This window comes from Bubalus bubalis, chromosome 6 (genome assembly GCF_019923935.1).
Source record: "Bubalus bubalis isolate 160015118507 breed Murrah chromosome 6, NDDB_SH_1, whole genome shotgun sequence".
Lineage (NCBI taxonomy): Eukaryota > Metazoa > Chordata > Mammalia > Artiodactyla > Bovidae > Bubalus > Bubalus bubalis.
This window is the reverse complement of record NC_059162.1, coordinates 14,203,379-14,221,503: the sequence shown is the minus strand read 5'-3', so window position 1 is coordinate 14,221,503 and position 18,125 is coordinate 14,203,379.

Below are 18,125 nucleotides of genomic sequence, written 5' to 3'. Positions count from 1 at the left end.
AAATTTATCCAGCCTTTGGAATGTGCCAAATCATGTTCTAACATTTTATTTACGTTATCTGACTGAATCCTCAAAACATCCCTTTGAGAGCTCCACAGTTCAGGAGACAAAGAGCTCACTGAGGGCGGGAGTAGCTGGGAAGGGCTTCTGGAAGAGGGGAGGTCCTTGAACTGGGTAGTGAAGGAGGTGGGATTTGGGGCTTGTAAAGGGGAAGCAGCATCAGAGGGGGAGAGCGGAGAATAATGAGATTCCTTGAAGGGGGAAGGAATTTCTGCTCATGTGCATCCAATTTAGCTCGAAACCTACTCTGTATCAGCAGTCTCTTCACCCCTGGAGAAGCTCATGATTTGGTAACGGGAGGGCAACAACGGTGGTGAGGGTAACCAATAAGGTTCTCATAATACTTAGCATCTGAGGAGTCCACGGAGACCCAGGGGAGCACAGAGGGTGGAGAAGGTTTTCTGAGAAGGGAGTACAGCAGGATCAATGACCTGGAGGCTATCCCATTAGGCCAAGTGGAGTTTGAATTCACTGGTCCACTGAAATGCAGAGGGCAGCGGCATGGTGTGGGGGGCTGAGGCATCTCCACCCCCACATTACCTCACCAATCCTGCCGTTTGGTTTGGGCTGAGGCCTCCCGAGGGTTGTGCCCAGGAATGCTGACTTGGAGTCTCTCCTTCCCTTTTCACTTCTCGGCTATTCAGGGAGAGATGATACTTGAGATCCCTGGGATCCATGAAGGGGTCCCCTGGAGACATTGGAGTGGCAGGGGTGTGGAGACTTGCTCTCCTGGGCCCCTCACTGTCACCCACAGGCGAGATGTTTGGCACTGTGTCTCATGCAGAGAGCCCTGGGTCTGACTTTTACACTTTCTAGCTGATTGACCTTAGGCAAATCACATAGGTTCTCCAACTGAGCCTCAATTCACCTATTTTATAAAGGAGGTTAATATTTATCCATATCCAGGTGTTTGTTCTGAGGATCAAACAAGATCAGGTACAGGGAGGTCTTTGTACAAAAAGCCTTTTTGAGGACTATCACCATGAAAGCCATCAAGCTAGAGCATACCTTTCCCATGAGCCACTCTTGTGAGTTTGGGGAGTCTTGGGAACCAGAGATGATCTGAAATGCTGGAGATGAGAGGGATGTTGATTTTCCCAAGGCAGGAGAAGGTGGGTCCCACAACCACAGCTGGTGGAGCTGACACCAAGACCCAGCCAGTTCTAAACAGAGAACTACTACTTGATGTGATGAGAAGCTGAGGAAAATGAGGCCCTCTATGGGCCAGGAGCAGAGAAGGCAATGGCACTCCACTCCAGTACTTTTGCCTGGAAAATCCCATGGACGGAGGAGCCTGGTAGGCTGCATCCATGGGGTTGCTAGAGTCAGACACGACTGAGTGACTTCACTTTCACTCTTCACTTTCATGCATTGGAGAAGGAAATGGCAACCCACTCCAGTGTTCTTGCCTGGAGAACCCCAGGGACGGGGGAGCCTGGTGGGCTGCCATCTATGGGGTCGCACAGAGTCGGACACGACTGAAGCGACTTAGCAGCAACAGCAGCAGCATGGGCCAGGAGACACTCAGTGGATGCAAGGTGGGCCAGGTATCTTCTCCTTCCCTGGGGCTGGGAGGCGGGGTTGCACTGTTACTGCGATTTTTGTGAGGCCTTTGCCTGCACTTTTTATGTCCCTGGGCCCAGGACACACAGGCTACCTAATTCTACAGTGAGTGGATACAAAGTTCATTAGTTGAACAAATGGGACCTAATTAAACCTAAAAGCTTTTGCACAGTAAACCATAAACAAAATGAAAAGACCCTCAGAATGGGAGAAAATATTTGCAAGTGAAGCAACTGACAAGAGATTAATCTCCAAAATATGCGAACAGCTCATGCAGCTCAATATCAAAAGCAAATGACCCGATGAAAAAATGGGTGGAAGATGTGAATAGATATTTCTCCAAAGAAGACATCTACATGGCCAAAAACACACGTGACAAGATGCTCAACATCACTAATTATTAGACAAACGCAAATCAAAACTACCATGAGGTATCACCTCACAGTGGTCAGAATGGGCATCACCAAAAAATCTACAGAACAAATAAGTGCCGGAGAGAGTATGAAGAAAGGGGAACCCTCTTACACTGTTGGTGGAAATGTAAATTGGTACCACCATTATGGAGAACAGTATGGAGGTTCCTCAAAAACCTAAAAACAGAACTCCCACATCAGCCAGCAATCCCACTCCTGGGGCTATACCTGGAGAAAACCATAATTCAAAAAGACACATGGAGGGGACTTCCCTGGTGGTCCACCTGCCAATGCAGGGGACATGGATTCCATCCCTGGTTGGGGAAGATTCCACATGCCACAGAGCAAATAAGCCACAAATACTGAGACCACACTCTGGAGCCCGTACTCCGCAACAAGAGAAGCCACCAGTGAGAAGCCCATAAGAAAGAGTAGGCCCTGCTCCCTGGAACAGGAGAAAGTCCACACGCAGCAGTGAAGACCCAGCCCACCCAAAAGTAAATAAATAAATAAAAATTTTAAAAATATACATGAACCCCAGTGTTCACTGCAGCACTGTTTACAATAGCCAGGACTTGGAAGCAACCTATATGTCTATCCGGAGAAGGCAATGGCAAACCACTCCAGTATTCTTGCCTGGAAAATCCCACAGACGGAGGAGCCTAGTAGGCTACAGTCCCTGGGGTCGCAAAGAGTCAGACACGGCTGAGCGACTTCACTTCACTTCACTTATATGTCTATCAACAGAGGAATGGATAAAGAGGATGTGGTACATATATACAATGGAATGTTGAGGGCTTCCCCGGTGGCTCAGATGGTAAAGAATCTGCCTGCAATGCAGGAGACCTGGATGTGGTACATATATACAATGGAATATTACTCAGCCATAAAAAGGAATGAAGTTACGCCATTTGCAGAGACATGGAAGGATCTAGAGACTGTCATACTGTGTGAAGTAAGTCAGAAAGAGAAAAACAAATATTGTTTAATATCACTTATATGTGTAATCTAGAGAAATGATACAGATGAACTTATCTGCAAAGCAGAAATAGACACACAGCTACAGAGAGCAAATTTATGGATACCAAAGGGGGAAAGGGGCGGGCATGAATTGGGAGGTTGGGGTTGGCATACGTACAGTACTATCTACTACTTCAGTTCAGTTCAGTCACTCAGTCGTGTCTGACTCTTTGCGACCCCATGAATCGCAGCATCAGGCCTCCCTGTCCATCACCAACTCCCGGAGTTCACTCAGACTCACATCCATCGAGTCGGTGATGCCATCCAGCCATCCCATCCTCTGTCGTCCCCTTCTCCTCCTGCCCCCAATCCCTCCCAGCATCACAGTCTTTTCCAATGAGTCAACTCTTCACATGAGGTGGTCAAACTACTGGAGTTTCAGCTTCCGCATCATTCCTTCCAAAGAAATCCCAGGGCTGATCTCCTTCAGAATGGACTGGTTAGATCTCCTTGCAGTCCAAGGGACTCTCAAGAGTCTTCTCCAACACCATAGTTCAAAAGCATTGATTCTTTGGCGCTCAGCTTTCTTCACAGTCCAGCTCTCACATCCATACATGACCACTGGAAAAACCATAGCCTTGACTAGACAGACTTGGGTGGCAAAGTAATGTCTTTGCTTTTTAATATGCTATCTAGGTTGGCCATAACGTTCCTTCCAAGGAGTAAGCGTCTTTTAATTTCATGGCTGCAATCACCATCTGCAGTGATTTTGGAGCACAAAAAAATAAAGTCTGACACTGTTTCCACTGTTTCCCCATCTATTTCCCATGAAGTGATGGGACTAGATGCCATGATCTTCGTTTTCTGAATGTTGAGCTTTAAGCCAACTTTTTCACTCTCCACTTTCACTTTTATCAAGAGGCTTTTTAGTTCCTCTTCACTTTCTGCTATAAGGGTGGTGTCATCTGCATATCTGAGGTTATTGATATTTCTTCCAGCAATCTTGATTCTAGCTTGTGCTTCTTCCAGCCCAGCGTTTCTCATGATGTACTCTGCATAGAAGTTAAATAAGCAGGGTGACAATATACAGCCTTGACATACTCCCTTTCCTATTTGGAACCAGTCTGTTGTTCCATGTCCAGTTCTAACTGTTGCTTCCTGACCTGCATACAGGTTTCTCAAGAGGCAGATTAGGTGGTCTGGTATTCCCATCTCTTTCAGTATTTTCCACAGTTGATTGTGATCCACACAGTCAAAGGCTTTGGCATAGTCAATAAAGCAGAAATAGATGTTTTTCTGGAACTCTCTTGCTTTTTCCATGATCCAGCGGATGTTGGCAATTTGATCTCTGGTTCCTCTGCCTTTTCTAAAACCAGCTTGAACATCTGGAAGTTCACGGTTCACGTACTGCTGAAGCCTGGCGTGGAGAATTTTGAGAATTACTTTACTAGTGTGTGAGATGAGTGCGATTGTGTGGTAGTTTGAGCATTCTTTGGCATTGCCTTTCTTTGGGATTGGAATGAAAACTGACCTTTTCCAGTCCTGTGACCACTGCTGAGTTTTCCAAATTTGCTGGCATATTGAGTGCAGCACTTTCACAGCATCATCTTTTAGGATTTGAAATAGCTCAACTGGAATTCCATCACCTCTACTAGCTTTGTTCGTAGTGATGCTTTCTAAGGCCCACTTGACTTCACATTCCAGGATGTCTGGCTCTAGGTGAGTGATTATACATCATGATTATCTGGGTCATGAAGATCTCTTTTGTACAATTCTTCTGTGTATTCTTGCCACCTCTTCTTAATATCTTCTGCTTCTGTTAGGTCCATACCACTTCTGTCCTTTATCAAGCCCATCTTTGCATGAAATGTTCCCTTGATATCTCTAATTTTCTTGAAGAGATCTCTAGTCTTTCCCATTCTGTTGTTTTCCTCTATTTCTTTGCATTGATCACTGAGGAAGGCTTTCTTATCTCTCCTTGCTATTCTTTGGAACTCTGCATTCAGATGCATATATCTTTCCTTTTCTCCTTTGCTTTTCGCTTCTTTTCTTTTCACAGCTATCTGTAAGGCCTCCTCAGACAGCCATTTTTCTGTTTTGCATTTCTTTTCCTTGGGGATGGTCTTGATCCCTGTCTCCTGTACAAAGTCACGAACTTCTGTCCATAGTTCATCAGGCACTCTATCTATCAAATCTAGTCCCTTAAATCTATTTCTCACTTCCACTGTATAATCATAAGGGATTTGATTAGGTCATACCTGAATGGTCTAGTGGGTTTCCCTACTTTCTTCAATTTAAGTCTGAATTTACCCCACGTCCAAGGTAAGAGAAACCCAAGTAAGACAGTAGGTGTTGCAAGAGGGCATCAGAGGGCAGACACACTGAAACCATAATCACAGAAAACTAGTCAATCTAATCACACTAGGACCACAGCCTTGTCTAACTCGATGAAACTAAGCCATGCCCGTGGGGCAACCCAAGACGGGTGGGTCATGGTGGAGAGGTCTGACAGAATGTGGTCCACTGGAGAAGGGAATGGCAAACCACTTCAGTATTCTTGCCTTGAGAACCCCATGAACAGTATGAAAAGGCAAAATGATAGGATACTGAAAGAGGAACTCCCCAGGTCAGTAGGTGCCCAATATGCTACTGGAGATCAGTGGAGAAACTCCAGAAAGAATGAAGGGATGGAGCCAAAGCAAAAACAATACCCAGTTGTGGATGTGACTGGTGATAGAAGCAAGGTCCGATGCTGTAAAAAGTAATATTGCATAGGAACCTGGAATGTCAGGTCCATGAATCAAGGCAAATTGGAAGTGGTCAAACAGGAGATGGCAAGAGTGAACATCGACATTCTCGGAATCAGTGAACTAAAATGGACTGGAATGGGTGAATTTAACTCAGATGACCATTATATCTACTACTGCGGGCAGGAATCCCTTAGAAGAAATGGAGTAGCCATCATGGTCAACAAGAGTCCGAAATGCAGTACTTGGATGCAATCTCAAAAACGACAGAATGATCTCTGTTCGTTTCCAAGGCAAACCATTCAGTATCACAGTAATCCAAGTCTATGCCCCAACCAGTAACGCTGAAAAAGCTGAAGTTGAACGGTTCTATGAAGACCTACAAGACCTTTTAGAACTAACACGCAAAAAAGATGTCCTTTTCATTATAGGGGACTGGAATGCAAAAGTAGGAAGTCAAGAAACACCTGGAGTAACAGGCAAATTTGGCTTTGGAATACAGAATGAAGTGGGGCAAAGACTAATAGAGTTTTGCCAAGAAAATGCACTGATCATAGCAAACACCCTCTTCCAACAACACAAGAGAAAACTCTACGCATGGACATCAGATGGTCAACACCAAAATCAGATTGATTATATTCTTTGCAGCCAAAGATGGAGAAGCTCTATACAGTCAACAAAAACAAGACCAGGAGCTGACTGTGGTTCAGATCATGAACTCCTTATTGCCAGATTCAGACTATCTACTATGTAGTCGTCAAAACAGATGACTAATGAGAGCCTACTATACAGAACAGGGAACCCTATTCAGTGCTCTGTGGTGACCTAAATGAGAAGGAAGTCCCAAAAAAGAGGGGTTATGTATATCTGACGTATGTATAGCTGGTTCACTTTGCTGTACAGCAGAAAATAACACAATATTGCAAAGCAACTATACTTGAATAAAAAGTAATTTAAGGGACTTCTGTGGTGGTTCAGTGGCTCAGACTCCAAAATGCCAATGCAGGGGTCCCGGGTTTGATCCCTGGTCAGGGAACTAGATCCCACATGCCTTAACTAAGACCTGGCACAGCCAAATAAATAAATAGATATTTTTAAAAATAATAATTTAAAATAAATAAATTTAAACAAACAAACAAAAAACACAGTTCAGTAGCCATCCCCAGAGACATCTATGACAAAGCTGAGGGGCTCCCTGGGCCCTCAGGGTTCTGTCCTTGGTCCTGTAGATCACAAAGTTTTAATAAAGATGGATGAAATCACAGAAACTGTATTGATTAAATCTATATATTATTCAGGAAATGGGAGTTAGGCTTTGATAGAATAGGAGAAAAAATGAACCAGATGAATTTTAATTAGGATAAATGTAAAATCTGATTTAGATCTCAAAAAAAAAATCAACAGCATAAGGAAAGAGTAAAGTCTATCTAGTAAAGAAAACCTGGGGATTTTAGCAGACCACAAACTCATTGTGAACCAGGGACCATGATGAAGCTACCTGAAAAAGTAAAAAGGATACAAGTAATTAATAGAAGATGTGAGGCTCCAGATCAGGAGTGATGACATTCCTTTTGCCCTCCACATCTGGAATATTGTTCTGGACACAGTATTTTAAGAGGGAACTTGGCAGGTTGGAATTGATCCCAGAGGAAGATGAGCAGTTAGTAAGCCAACTTGGAATACTGTTTGATGAAGATTTTCTCTTTTTTTTATTAGGTCTTAGTTGTGGCACGCAGGATCTTCAGTCTTCATAGAAGCATGTAGAATCTTCTAGTTTCAGGATGTGGAATCCAGTTCCCTGACCAGGGATTGAACCTGGGCCCCCCTTCATTGGGAGCTCAGAGTCTTAGCCATTGGACCACCACGGAAGTCCCCAATGAAGACTTTCTGAATCTACTCACGTCTCAGGATTAAAGGTGCATTCTCAAACTAAAGCATAACAGGCTCTGAGCACCATACGTATCCTAATGAAAGTTGGCAGACCCACATGGAAGGGTTTACCGGTGTCCCAGTCTCCAGGAGAGAGAGAGACAGAGGGCAAAGAGGCTGTTTGCAGCAGGACTGGAGTGCAGGGTGGCCAGCCCTGGAGGGCAGCTGTGGGTTCCCCTCTTCTGCTCAGAGGGGAAGGTGACACCCACCGAGGCAAGTCAGTGAGGCCTTTCAAGGGGATGACTCCTCAGGACTGGGCATCCCGCTGGAGGCACACTGGGGTCCCACTTCTGGGTAGCTGTGTTTTAGGGCAGGGGCCTGGTTCATCTGCTCCCTGGGCCTTACTGAGTAAAAGATATACAGACACTGAAGAGAGGTGGGTAGGAATAGAAGGGACCACCAAGAGGGACAGGTGAGGTTCTGTGTGCCAAGAGGACTCTGTAAGAAGCTCTCCAATGGGCAGCAAGCTTTGGAAATCACCACTCCCAAGGGAATCTGAGGGAGTCTGGCTGTAGCACTGGATAAATGTCAGTCACTCTTGTCTCTTCCTCCCTCCTTCAGAGAAGGAAGTCTCAGAAGGAGGCCTGCCGAAGTGTCCTTAAGGGACAGGAGAGGGAGACACAACAGTATGTCATTTCAGGCAGTGGTCAGAAAGATCTAAAGCTGTTCATTTTGTTACCTCCCCTACCTCCCAACTTCTTTGCTTTTAATGCAGAGGCTAAGGCAGGGGTGGGAAGTCACCCATTTTTTTCTTTTTTTGGCCATGCAGCATGTGGGATCTTAGTTCCCACCCAGAGGTGGAATCTGTACCTGCTGCATTGTACGCGTGGAGTCTCAACCACTGGACTGCCAGAGAAGTCCCAAGAAGTCACTCTCACCTCCCTCCTAACTTGGCCCCTCCTTTTTATCCCCCTATCCCCCTTCTCTCTTCCCCTCCACTTCCAGGACTAGATGGGTCCTGCTGGACATGTGTGGCAGGCATAACATCAGCAAGGAGTCATAAGTCTTTTGGCAACAAGAGATGGGAAGAAGGAAGTGAGTGGGATGGAGACCAGATGGTAAGAGAGACGACAACTTTGGGAAGCTCTGTACCAAGAGATCTGGAGAATCAGAGAGGGAAAGACAGCTGGTGCTGAGAAAGTGATCAGCAGAGCAGAGAGCTAGCCCAGGGCCCCTCGGGGGAAGTCTGGCTTTGGCCTGAGAGCCTTGGGTCCTGGCTGGACCCTGCCTTTCCATCCTGCTCTTCCCCATCACATGAGGGAGGCTTAGAGCCGGGAGACAGAAATGTTCCTTCTCTCTTCATTTGCTCCTTTCCCAGCTGGAGGGGTGATGGGGCTGGCGTGGCTTGGCACCCTTCTCCTTTCGCTAAGTCTCCACAACAGTCCAGATGGCCTCCCCATCCTCCATGCTGGGGGAGGGACCGAGGGGCTGCAAGCGGGACAGGAAAAGCATTGCACACAGAGCCTTATCTCTCCTGTGGTTCTGGCACAAAAATAGAAACAGAGATCAGTGGAACATGATGGGAAGCCCAGGGATAAACCCACACACCCATGTTCGCCTAATCTATGACAAGGGTAAGGTGGAAGCTCACACCGGATGGAATGGGCATCATCAGAACATCTACAGACAATGCTGCAGCGAGTGTGGAGAAGAGGGAACCCTCTTACACCGTTGGTGGGAATGTAAGTTGACACAGCCATTATGAAGAACATACCGAGTTTCCTCAAAACACTAAAAATATTTGTTCTTTGTGTTTGATCTTTGTTAATTTGATGAATATGTGTCTTGGGGTGTTTCGCCTTGGGTTTATCCTGTTTGGGACTCTCTGGGTTTCTTGGACTTGGGTGATTATTTCCTTCCCCATTTTAGGGAAGTTTTCAACTATTATCTCCTCAAGTATTTTCTCATGGTCTTTCTTTTTGTCTTCTTCTTCTGGGACCCCTATGATTCGAATGTTGTAGCGTTTAATATTGTCCTGGAGGTCTCTGAGATTGTCCTCATTTCTTTTAATTCGTTTTTCTTTTATCCTCTCTGATTCATTTATTTCTACCATTCTATCTTCTAATTCACTAATCCTATCTTCTGCCTCTGTTATTCTACTATTTATTGCCTCCAGAGTGTTTTTAATTTCACTAATTGCATTATTCATTATATATTGACTCTTTTTTATTTCATCTAAGTCCTTGTTAAACCTTTCTTGCATCTTCTCAATCCTTGCCTCCAGGCTATTTATCTGTGATTCCATTTTAATTTCAAGATTTTGGATCAATTTCACTATCATTATTCGGAATTCTTTATCAGGTAGATTCCCTATCTCTTCCTCTTTTGTTTGGTTTGGTGGGCATTTATCCTGTTCCTTTATCTGCTGGGTATTCCTCTGTCTCTTCATCTTGTTTAAATTGCTGAGTTTGGGGTGTCCTTTCTGTATTCTGGCAGTTTGTGGAGTTCTCTTTATTGTTGCGTTTCCTCGCTGTGTGTGGGTTTGTACAGGTGGCTTGTCAAGGTTTCCTGGTTAGGGAAGCTCGTGTCGATGTTCTGGTGGATGGAGCTGTATTTCTTCTCTCTGGAGTGTAATGAAATGTCCAGTAATGAGTTATGAGATGTCTATGGTTTTGGGGTGACTTTGGGCAGCCTGTATCTTGAAGCTCAGGGCTGTGTTCCTTTGTTGCTGGAGAATTTGCTTGGTATGTCTTGCCCTGGAACTTGTTGGCCCTTGTGTGGTGCTTGGTTTCAATGTCGGTATGGAGGTGTTTGATGAGCTCCTGTCAATTAATGTTCCTTGGAGTCAGGAGCTCCCTGGAGTCAGGGTTTGGACTTAAGCCTCCTACTTCCAGTTATCGGTCTTATTTTTACAGTAGTTTCAAAACTTCTCCTTCTATACAGCACCAGTGATAAAACATCTACGTTAAAGATGAAAAGTTTCTCTACTGTGAGGGTCACTCAGAGAGGTTCACAGCGTTACATGGAGAAGAGAAGAGGGAGGAGGGAGTTAGAGGTGACCCAAATGAGATGAGGTGGAATCAATAGTGGAGAGAGTGGGCTAGCCAGTAGTCACTTCCTTATGCGCACTCCACAACTGGACCGCTCAGAGATGTTCACGGAGTTATACAGAGAAGAGAAGAAGGAGGAAGGAGACAGAGGTGGCCAGAAGGATACAAGGGGGAAATGAAAAGGAGGGAGACAGATCCAGCCAGTAATCAGTTCCCTAAATGTTCTCCACCATCTGGAACACACAGAAATTCACAGAGTTGGGTAGAGTAGAGAGGGGTTAGGGAGGAGATACAGGCGACCTAGTGGAGGAAATGGAGAGTCCAAAGGGGAGAGAGCAGTCAAGCCAGTAATCTCGCTTCCTAGTGAAAAATGGGTCCTGAAGATTGGGTTCTTCAAGGTACAGAATTGGTAACAAATACATAAAAGCAAAAATTAAAAATCTAGAGTAGAGTTTGGAATTTCAAAAATACGATGTTAATGAAGAAGGAAAAGAAAGAGAGAAAAAACGAACAAAGAAAAACAAACAAGGTCGCGAAAATTATAAAGAAACTACAGGTACAAAATTGATAACTAATACCAAAAAGCAAAAATTAAAAATCTAGAGTAGAGTTTGGAATTTCAAAAATACAATGTTAAAAAAAAGAAGAAGAAAAATAAAGAGAGAAAACAAACAAACCAACAAAAACAATGTCGCAAAAATTATAAAGAAAATACAGGTAAAAAATTGATATCAAATACCAAAAAGCATAAATTAAAATTCTTGAGTAGAGTTTGGAATTGCAGATATACGATGTTATATAAAAGAAGAAGAGAAAGAAACAGAGGGGAAAAAAAGGAAAAAAAAGTCACAGAAATTATAAAAAAAACTATAGGTACAAAATTGATAACATATACCAAAAGGCTAAAATTAAAAATCTAGAGTAGAGTATGGAATTTCAAAAATATGATGTTAAAAGAAGAAGGAAAAGAAAGAGAGAAAACAAACAAACCAACCAAAAACAATGTCGCAAAAATTATAAAGAAAATACAGGTACAAAATTGATATCAAATACCAAAAAGCATAAATTAAAAATCTTGAGTAGAGTTTGGAATTGCAGATATACGATGTTATATAAAAGAAGAAGAGAAAGAAACAGAGGAGAAAAAAAAAAGTCACAGAAATTATAAAAAAAACTATAGGTACAAAATTGATAACATATACCAAAAGGCTAAAATTAAAAATCTAGAGTAGAGTTTGGAATTTCAAAAATACAATGTTAAAGAAAAGAAGAAAAAAAAAAAAACAAAAACATGGTCAAAAAATTATAAAATATATATATGAAGTTTGCTGAAGAAGAAAAAAAAATAGGGTCTTTTTTTTTTTTGCAAAGTAATAGGTTATAAAAGTGAAAATTAAAGGACAATAGAGGACTTAAAATTTAAAAAAAAATTAAAAAAGAAAGAAAGAAAGATTGATCGTAAAAATAGTAAAAATATATCTAGGTCTTTCTCTGGTTTTGTTGTGAGTATTGTGGGTTCAGTTCATTTTTGGCTAGTTCCTTGGTCTGACTTATATTTCTCAAGATCTATAGGCCCCTTCCTATGTAGTCCGTAGTAACCACAGGGTTTTAATCTATGGCCTGTAGCTTCCAAGGCGTTTCCCTCTGTTATAGCTTCTTCTGTTTGCTGGTCTCTTCAGTGTCTGGTTTCCGCCCTGACACATAGGGGACGGTGGAGGACACTTTTTTTTTTTTTTAGGCTCACTTGTTCAGTCGCGCTGTGGGGAGGGAGGGAGGGACGGATGCTGCAAACAAATAACACTGGCGTGCGCTCGCAGTACCTCAGCCAAAATTTAAAAAAAAAAAAAAAAAAAAAAAGAACTAAAAAAAAAAAACAACACTAAAAATAGAACCACCACATGAGCCAGCAATCCCACTCCTGGGCATATACCTGGAGAAAACCATAATTCAAAAACACATCTAGGGGACTTCCCTTGTGGTCCTGTGGCTAAGACTTCCCCTGCTCCCAGTGCAGGGGGCCTGGGTTTGATTCCTGGTTGGGGAACTAAGATCCCACATGCTATAACTAAGGCCAAATACAGGAATATTTTTATGTACCCCAATGTTTATTGCAGCACTATTTATAGGAGCCAAGACAAGGAAGCAACCTAAATGTCCATTAACAGAGGAATGGATAAAGAAGATGTGGTACATATATACAATGGAATGCCACTTAGTTGTGAAAAGGAACAAAATAGTGCCATTTGCTGAGACATGGATGGGCCTAGAGACTGTCATACAGGTGAAGTCAGAAAGAGAAAAGCAAATATCATCTAATAACACATGTGGAATCTAGAAAAATGGTACAGATGAACTTATTTGAAAAGCAGAAATTAGAGACACAGATGTAGAGAACAAACATGAATATCAAGGTGGGAAGCGAAGGTGGGATGAATTCAGAGATTGGAATTGACTTATATACACTCTGTTGTTATTTAGTTGCTAAGTCATGTCTGACTCTTTTGTGACTCCAAGGACTGTAACACGCCAGACTCCTCTGTCCACAGGATTTCCCAGGCAAGAATACTAGCATAGGTTGCTAGTTCCTTCTCTAGGGGAGATATATAATATATAAAATGGGCTTCCCAGGTGGCACAGCGGTAAAGAATCCCCCTGCCAATGCAGGAGACATGGGTTCAATCCCTGGTTGGGGATGATCGCCTGGAGTAGGAAATGGCAACCCACTCCAGTATTCTTGCCTGGAAAATTCAATACACAGAGGAGCCTGGTGGGCTACAGTGCATGGGATCGCAATGAGCCTGACGCGACTGAGCACACACACACACACACACACACACACTCGTATAAAATGGATAACTGATGAGAGCCTAGTGTATAGCACAGGGAACTCTACTCAATGTTATGTGGTGACCTAAAAGGGAAAGAAATCTAAACACGAGAGGATATAGGTATATGTACAACTGATTCACTTTGTTCTGTAGCAGAAACTAACACAACATTGTAAAGCAACTCTGCTCCAATAAAAATTTAAAAAATAAAATGGAGCGGAAAAAAAAAGAGTCTTGTCTCTCTAGGCAACCTTGGACTAGTCAGTTCACGTCTTTGGGTCTTTGTTTCCATATTAATTTATTCAAATAATATTTATAAAACACATATTGTGTGCCAGGTGCACCAGAGGCACTAAATAAATATTATGAAGGAATAGAAAAATGACTATGGGGGAGCCCCATCCTCAGGGAGCCAATGGGCATGTTGGAAGACAGAGGTGGAAACCATAGAATGCAATTGGGTAGAGAGACTTGATTTGGAACTGGTTCCAAATTGGGAAAGGAGTACGTCAAAGCTGTATACTGTCACCCTGCTTATTTAACTTATATACAGAGTACATCATGAAAAATGCTGGGCTGGAAGAAGCACAAGCTGAAACCAAGACTGCCAGGAGAAATATCAATAATCTCAGATGTGCAGATGACAACACTCTTATAGCAGAAGGTGAAGAGGAACTAAAGAGGCTCTTGATGAAAGTGAAAGAGGAGACTGAAAAAGTTGGCTTAAAGCTCAACATTCAGAAAACGAAGATCATGGCATCTAGTCCCATCACTTCATGGGAAATAGATGGGGAAACAGTGGAAACAGTGTCAGACTTTATTTTTTTGTGCTCCAAAATCACTGCAGATGGTGATTGCAGCCATGAAATGAAAAGACGCTTACTCCTTGGAAGGCAAGTTATGACCAACGTAGATGGCGTATTAAAAAGCAGAGACATTATTTTGCCAACAAAGGTCCGTCTATTCAAAGCTGTGGTTTTTCCAGTAGTCGTGTATGGATTTGAGAGTTGGAATATAAAGGAAGCTGAGCACTGAAGAATTGATGCTTTTGAACTGAGATGTTGGAAAAGACTCTTGAGAGTCCCCTGGACAGCAAGAAGATACAACCAGTCAATCCTAAAGGAAATCAGTCCTGAATAATCATTGGAAGGACAGATGCTGAAGCTGAAAGCCCAATACTTCGGCCATCTGATGAGAAGAACTGACTCATTGGAAAAGACCCTGATGCTGGGAAAGATTGAGGGCAGGAGGAGAAGGGGATGACAGAGGATGAGATGGCTGGATGGCATCACTGACTCAATGGACATGAATTTGAGTAAACTCCAGGAGTTGGTGATGGACAGGGAGGCCTGGCGTGCTGCAGTCCATGGGATCGCAAAGAGTCGGACACGACTGAGCGATTGAACTGACTGACTGACTGACGTGATGAACTGGGGGGAGGGGACAAAGGAAATTGCAGCTTGTTTAAGTTTGGGCCTTTGTCCTCCAGGCAGCAAGGAGCCTTGAAAAGGTTTTAAACTTAACCTATGGTAACCTGACCAGCTCTGCATCTTAGAAAGATAGAATTCAGATGGGGTGGAGAGGAGACAGTCAGTCATGACCTAATGGCCGATGGGGAGTCAATTGCCACGTCAGAGGTGATGAGACTGGAACCTAGGGGTAGAGAGGAGGGAAGAGTATGAGAATACTTCAATTCAGTTCAGTTCAGTCGCTCAGTCGTGTCTGACTCTTCGCGACCCCATGAATCGCAGCATGCCAGGCCTCCCTGTCCATCACCAACTCCTGGAGTTTATTCAGACTCACATCCATCGAGTCGGTGATGCCATCCAGCCATCTCAGCCTCTGTCGTCCCCTTCTCCTCCTGCCCCCAATACTTAGGGTCTATCCATTCCAGGAAGAGCTAGATGTGAGAGGAAGGAGGGGCAGGGAAGATTCCCATACACGTGGCGTGGCCCTAGGGCAGGGAGGGATGGTGGCCCAGGGAGAGATGCTTAATGTGCAGGGCTGGGGATCACATTTAGAAACAGGATGCCTGAATGGAGTGGATAAGGGGGACTGTGGGCATGGACTAGGTCATTCACGGAGAGAAGATAAAGGACAGAATGATGAGCTGTTCCCTACTGAATCTCTGGGTCTGTGGTTTGATGAGCAACTTGCAAAGAAGCAGTCGCCTGACTTGGGCTCAGCTCAGGTGTCCACCCCCGCAAAATATTAAGAAAAGGGGCTGTAGTGGGGCACAGCCACCAGGGGGCGCTATTGCCTCAAGAAAAGCTACATTCCCTGGGGAAATCCTGAGAGCGCGCGCAAGGTTTCTTTGTAAAATTATAATATCTAGGTAATGAGACCGGTAATATTATCATTGTCATTCATGATTTCCTACAAAGGAAACAATCCAGAGAACATAAGTAACCTATCCAAGACCACACGAATAGAAATTGAACTCAGAGTTCTGACTCAGCCTGTACCTCCCTATGGGGAAATAGGTGATGATGCGAGCAGGGGAGTGGGGTGGGGGATGCACGTGGGGTCAGAGGATGAATCAGAGAGGACCACGTGGGGAAGACTATTTTTTTTTCACAGACAAGTTTGTGATTCCTTTATTTTTTTTTAATTTACATGATGAAATAAATTTGATACAAAACTTCAACCATACTGCTTCCATGGTAAAATCTCATCGGCTAGAGTGCATAATGAGTATTTTTTCAAATTTTTATTGTAGTTGCTTTACAATGTTATGTTCGTTTCTGCTGTACAACAAAGTGAATCAGCTAAACATTTACATATGTCCCCTCTTTTTTGCATTTCCTTCCCTTTAATTATAGGGCACCGCTGAGCACCGAGTTCCCTGTGCTACACAGCAGGTTCTCATTGCAAGTGAAAGTGTTAGTCACTCAGTCATGCCCGACTCTGTGATCCTATGGACCCGCCAGGCTCCTCTGTCCCTGGGATTTTCTAGGCAAGAATACTAGAGTGAGTAGCCATTCCCTCCTCCAGGGATCTTCCCGATTCAGGGATTGAACCTAGGTCTTCTGCATTGCAGGTGGATTCTCTACCATCTGAGCCACCAGAGAAGCCCCCAGGTTCTCGTTAGCTATCTATTTCATACGTACTATCAACAGTGTTGTCAACTTTTTAAAAATGCACTACAGGAGAATTGCGAGTTAAGTTTTATTGGGGGCAGAATGAGGACTGCAGCCTGGGAGACAGCACTTCAGATTAGCTCTGAGAAACTGCTCCAGTGAGGCAGAGAGGGAAATGTCAGTATATATGTGATTCTGGCGAAGAAGGAATACATACCATCAATCACGTATTTTTCCAGAAGGTTTCTGCTCGTCTTGTGAAGCTTTGCTGGTCATGAGGAACAGTCATCAATGTGAAGGACTTTAGTGCTTTTCTGGATATGGGGAGATACAACAATTGGACTCATAAAATACCTCCTGAAAATACCTAACTATCTGAAGACCTGTCATGCCAATCTCCCCCCCGAGTGCTCTCTACCCTGAACTCGTTCCAGGGGTGTTGAAGGTGAAGGTCAGCAGCTGCAGAAGCAATGAATTAATCCTTGTCAAAGTACATAGCAAGTGCCAATTTGTAGTTGACAGTGTATATATGTCAACCCCAATCTCCCAATTCATCCCATCTCCCCCTTTCCCCCTTGGCATCCATTTGTTCTCTATGTCTGTGTCTCTATTTCTGCTTTCTAAATAAGATCATCTATACCAACTTATTTTCATATTCCACATACATGCATTAATACATGGTACTTGTTTTTCTCTTTTTAAAAAATTATTTACCTATTGGTTGCGCTGGGTCTTCATTGCTGCACGAGGGCTTTGTCTAGTTGCGGCAATCCAGAGCTTCTCTTCGTTGCGGTGCACAGGCTTTTCACTATGGTGGCTTCTCCTTGCCTAGTGGAGGCCACAGGCTCTAGGCACACGGGCTTCAGTAGTTGCAGCACATGGGCTCAGTGGCTGTGGCACATGGGCTTAGTTGCTCCAAGGCACGTGGAATCTTTTCAGACCAGAGATGGAACCTGTGTCCCCTGCATTGGCAGATGGATTCTTATCCACGGTACCACCAGGGAAGTCCTGTTTTTCTCTTTCTGACTTACTTCACTCTGTGTGACAGTCTCTAGGTCCGTCCACGTCTCTACAAATGACCAAATTTCGTTCCTTTTTATGGCTGATTAATATTCCGGTGTGTGTGTGTGCATACGCCATATCTTCTTTATCCTTTCCTCTGTTGATGGACACTCAGGCTGTCTCCATGTCCTGGCTATGTGTTAAATGGAAGTCTTTCATCTCTACCATCCCTCATGCTTCTTCTGGCATCTCATTCGGAGCCACCTTGGGCCACATGGAGCTGGGAGATGATTAACTTTAGACTCAAACCTCTCTCCCCTGGTTAAAGTCATCCAGTCTTCACCCTACCACAACCCACCTACCCGGTTTGAGAAGTGGACAGAGAAAGCCATCTGGGGCTGGACTGGAGCTGGAATTGGGGGCCAGGGTTGGGACCGAGCTGGAGTCCCAGAACAGACACGGAAGGTGCCATCTGTGTTTGGTGGTACCCGATGCCCTGCCTGCACTGAGGTCCCCTCCGGTGTTTGCTGACTGATTGTCTAAACCCACGTTG